Below are 5,670 nucleotides of genomic sequence, written 5' to 3'. Positions count from 1 at the left end.
GGCAGCTAGAAGAGGACTTTGGCTTTGGCAAGAAAAGGATCGTAAATACAGATGTATTAGTTTTTTCTTTTTGGCTGCCTCCTTTGTTTCTGTCAAAGTTTGTCGGGTACATGGCATAAGAAAAATCACTTCAAGTTCATAAACACCACCACGAGACACTGCGTGGGAAGCAAAACAAGTAAAATAAATGGCAAATTTATCATACTTCCTTTTTCAAATCAGGAGCTTTATCTGTTTTCTGTTCATTCATTATTAAAAAGGCACATTTTGATTTGTGGTGTCTCTTTTTTACCCTCAAGCACAACATGTAATGATGAGTTATCATCAGTCACATTTGATTAAATATGTGGATACATACACCAGTCAGCGACAACATTAAAACCACCCATCCAGTATTGTGTAGCTTCTTCTTGTGCCATCAAAACAGCTCCAACTATCTAAGGTGTCCTGTGGTATCAGACAACATGATGTTGGCATCAGATCCTTCAAGTCCTAGAAGTCGCAAGGTGAAGCCTCCGTCCAACAGATGCTTGATCGGACTGAGATGTTGTGAATTTGGAGGCTGAGTCGAGATCTTGAACTCAAATCATTCCAGAGCAATGTTTGCAATGCGGTAGGGATTGTTATCCTGCTGAAAGAGACCATTAGGGAATAGCTGCCATGAAAGGCTAGATGCGGTCTGCGAGATGTCAAAGTAGCATCCACATGAATGCAGGACTAGAACATCACACTAGCACCTTCCCATCTTGTAGCCATCTCATCCCAAGTAAAAACATGATTCATTAGTCCCATTCACCTTCCATTGCTCCATTTTCCAATTCTGACGCTCATGTCGCCCTTTGAAGCTCAATGCATGATCTGACACCTTTCTACCAAAGCTGGCAATCAGGTTTCACCAATCTGGGATTGGACTAAACAGGCCGTCAGTCTCAAAGTGCATCAACAAGCTTTGAGTGTCCAGTTCACCAGTTGTCTTTCCTTGGACCACTTTTGGTGACCAGTGTATACCAGGGACACCCTACAAGAACTGCAGGTTTGGAGATGTTCTGATCAACCATCAGAATTTGTCAAAGTCACTCAGATCATGGCCGAGTCAAGATCTTGACCTCTTGGTCGTGGTCGTCAAACCATTCCCGGACAATGTCTGCAGTGTGGCAGCGAGCATTATCCTACTGGAAGAGGCCATCAGGGAATACTGTCACCATGAAAGGGTGGACAACCCTCAGCAGTGTTTAGTTAAAAGTTAAAGTAACATCTACATGAATGCAGAACTCAGGGTTGTCTGACAGAACACTGTCCAGAACATCAACTGCCTGTTTCCCATCTTGCTGCCATCTCTTTGCGACGTAAACCAAACACCTGACTGTCCTCTCATAAAACAAACGTGATTCATTAGACCGATTCTCCTTCCATTGCTCCATTGTCCAGTTCTGACACTTCATACACAAAAAAATGTGATGTTCTGTATGTTCTTCCAACTTTCTATCAAAGCTAACATTCAGGTTCCACCAATTGTCCTTCCTTGGACTACTTGGTAGCCACTGCCTACCAGGAACACTCCACAAGGTTTGCAGGTCTGGAGATGTTCTGACCAAGTCGTCCAACCGTCACAATTGTCAGAGTCACTCAGGTTATAACCATTTTCCTACTTTCCAACACATCAACTTCAATGACTGACTGTTCACTTGCTGCCTGATACAACCCGCTACTTGACAGGTGCCACTGTAACGAGGTAATCAATGTTATTCCCTTCACCTGTCAGTGGTTTTAAAGCAGTGGTTGATCAGCGAATATCAATTTCTTCAAATTAGCTGAGGCAGCTGACAATCTTTCCCTCTTGGTATGGGAATCACTGCACATTAGTCTGTCTTATTTCATGACATTTTAGACCCACATTAAACTCATTACAGCCAGGTGCCTTCCACATGCCGACCATGTTTGTGTGGATCATTTTACTTCAAATCCTACTGATATTTCTGCAACATGAGAAGCGTTTGGTCAGTCCTCAAACCCTCAGAAGACTTGGTTTTAGGGTTGAAAGGGTAGAATTACAGACAGGTCCATAAACATTTGGACATTGAAACGATTTTCAGTGTTTTGGCTCTGCACACAACCACAATGGATTTAAAATGAAACAATCAAGGTGTACTTTAAGTGCAAGCTTTCAGCTTTAATTTGAGGGTTTTTACATCCAGATGAGGTGAACAGTGTCGGAAAATGTGTATTTCATATACACATTTATAGTTTTTTTTTGAGGGACTAAAAGTAATTGGACAAACTAACAAAATTATAAATCAAACTGCCACTTTTAATATTTGGTTCCAAATCCTTGAACCCATAAACATCACCAGATGGCTTTTGTCCCTGGTGATGCTCTTCCAGGCCTCTACTGCTGCTGTCTTCACTTCCTGCTTGTTCTTGAGGCATTTTCCCTTCAGTTCTGTCTCCAGCAAATGAAATGCAGTTCAGCTGGATTCAGGTCAGGTGACCGACTTGGCCATTGCAGAACATTTCACCTCTTTCCTTAAAAAACTCTTTGGTTGCTTTCACAGTATGTTTCAGGTCATTGTCCATCTGCACTCTGAAGCCCCATCCAATGAGTTCTGACGCATTTGGCTGAACAAGAGCAGATAATATTCCCTGAAATACTTCAGAATTCATCCTGCTGCTTTTGTCAGCAGTCACATCATCAATAAATATAAGGGAACCAGTTCCATTGGCAGCCATACATGTCCACGCCATCATACGACCACCACCATACTTCAATAATGATGTGGCCATGATAAGACCACCACCATGCTTCACTGATGACGTGGCCTTGATACTACCACCACGCTTCACCAATGAGGTGGCCATGATACTACAACCATGCTTCACTGATGAGGTGGCCATGGTACTACCACCACCGTGCTTCACTGATGAGGTGGCCATGATACTACAACCATGCTTCACTGATGAGGTGGCCATGATACTACTACCAACATGCTTCACTGATGAGGTTTCCATGATACTACCACCACGCTTCACTGATGAGATGGTCATGATATTACTACAACCATGCTTCGCTGATGAGGTGGCCATGATACTACTACCACCATGGTTCATTGATGAGGTGGCCATGATACTACCACCACCATGCTTCACTGATGAGGTTTCCATGATACTACCACCACCATGCACCACTAATGAGATGGTATGCTTTAGATTTTGGGCAGTTCCTTCCCTTCTCAATACTCCTTTCTTCCGATCATTCAAGCACAAGTTAATCTTTGTCTCATCTGTCCATAGAATGTTGTTTCAGAACTTTTTAAAATCTTTTAGATGTTTTTTGGTCTAATCTAATCTGCCCTTCCTGTTTTAGAGGCTCACCGATGGTTTCCACCTTGTGGTGAACCGTCTGTATTCACTCTGGTGAAGTCTTGTCTTAATTGTTGACTTTTACCTCCTGGAGTGTTCTTGATGTGTTTTTTTTTTTGTTCTTGATGAGGGAAAGGATCCTTCTGTTATCCACCACATTTGTTTCCTGCAGTCTTCCTGGTGTTTTGGCGTTGCTGAGCTCACCAGTGCATTCTTTCTTTTTAAGAATGAGCCATACAGTTGATTTGGCCACACTTAATGTTTTTGCTATCTCTCTGATGGGTTTTTGTGATTTTTCAGCCTAATGATGGCTTCCTTCACTGATAGTGATAGTCTTTGAACTTCATACTGAGAGTTGACCTCACCAGATTCCAAATACCACACTTGAAATTAACTCTAGACTACTACTTTTGGTCCCTGAAAAAGATGGTGGGCACATCTAAAATGTGTTGCAATTCCTCCACCTGATTTGGTTGTTTATACCCTCAAAATAAAGCTGAAAGTCTGCACTTATAGCATATCTTGACTGTTTCATTTCAAATCCATTGTGGAGGTGTACAGAGCCAAAATGCTGAACATTGTGTCAAATATTTACGGATCTGACTGTAGGTTTAGGTTTGGGTTGAATGTAAGTTGCTGTAATGTTTTCTGGGATTCAAATTATTTTGTTGTGACCAAATAACACCCCCTGAACAAAGAACATCAAGGATCTGGTGTCCCTGCATTGGAGACCCCCTGCAAATTAAATTTAGTAGTTAATACATCATTAATATTTGCAGACACATATGTGCTGCAGTTCACTGTCACTCTTGCTGTAGCTGCAGAGTCACAGCATCACACGGTTTGTGGATTTTCAGGGTTTCCTGCTGTCTAAACGCTGCAACGTGTGATCGGTCTCTGTGAAGAGGAACGCTGCAACAGGAAACACTTAGGAATCGTGGCCTTTTCTGGATTACATTGGTTGCGCTGTTGCCAAGACAACAGCAATTAGAAAAAGACTAGGTTACCAAGCAGAGAGCAGTTATGTTTCCGTAGCAACCAAGGTCAGGGAGAAGGCTCTGAGTTTACCTGATTCTTAGGAATGAGACATACAACATGTTTGTCATTGTACTCAGGAGGCATTGGGTTCATGGAGTAATCTATTTTCTGAGCTCACAACCAAGACTCCAGCAGCAGCAACTTTCACTCCACCGAGTCTTATTGGCTTTAAAACACGTGCGAGGGGAAAGTGAACAGCTGCCGGTTGCTCAGTTTTAGGTTTAAGTCGAGTTAGGGTGTGAATTTCATGCAGAAAGCTGTAGAAACTCTCGATTTCTAGAAGCAATCTGTTTGCGAGGACAACAAACACTGTGTCCTCCTATATGTAGGCCTGTCTGCGCCCGCTGTGTGCGCTTCCTGTAATTAGTTGATTATCACAGCTTGTTGTCACACACCAGCTTACACAAACACAATATAATGACAATGACATAACATGGCCTCCTTAAGCCTTGATCTACAAGATAGCATTTACCGTGCTAAGCAGCCACATAAAGCCGCACTCACATCGATCTCCGTTTTATCACTCCTCTACTATCCTGCCGTCCCTCCGTCATCTTTTTAATACTTCTCTCTGCCTTAAACCCCTGCTGGTCTGCTTGCATGCACACACAAACCTCCCATGTCCAGTGCGGTATGTAACCAGAGGCTACCAGAACACTTAATCCCTCAGCACCTGCTTTCCCCTCTGCCGTGACCTCTCTGCAGCTGCTTGTCTCTTGCCTTCATGTGTTTGCTATACATATTCGACGGCAGGAGTCGGGAGGGGGAGGGCGGCGTTAGGCCATTTGCATATTTGTAGATTTGTTGGTATCTGTGTTTTTAACAACACATTCGAGCTAAAACAGATGTCCGGTGACGTAACGTGGAGAGCAGATGGAACAGCAACACTGTGATCTGATGCAGACTGCAGGGACCAGCATTTACATTAAATGTGATGAATGCAGTTCAAACATAGTTTCAGCTGAATAAGAAATAGATAAGGTGCAGGAAAGGGATGATGGGAAAAATACAGAATCTGTTGCATCCGGAGGCAGTATTTGTTTTTCTGGTTCTTCTGCTCACACACACACGCGCACACACACACACACACACACACACACACACACACACACACACACACACACACACACACACACACACACACACACAAATGCAATCTATGAGTAAATATATTCTGCTGCATATATGATTAAATACACCAACTGATCTTAATATAAGTTCTGTTTGAGTTTCTCAGCACAGAAACTCTCCTACTTGTTAATAAGCCACAGCAAG

The sequence above is a fragment of the Amphiprion ocellaris genome, chromosome 3 (genome assembly GCF_022539595.1).
Source record: "Amphiprion ocellaris isolate individual 3 ecotype Okinawa chromosome 3, ASM2253959v1, whole genome shotgun sequence".
Taxonomy (NCBI): domain Eukaryota; kingdom Metazoa; phylum Chordata; class Actinopteri; family Pomacentridae; genus Amphiprion; species Amphiprion ocellaris.
Note: the sequence above shows the minus strand (reverse complement) of the source record.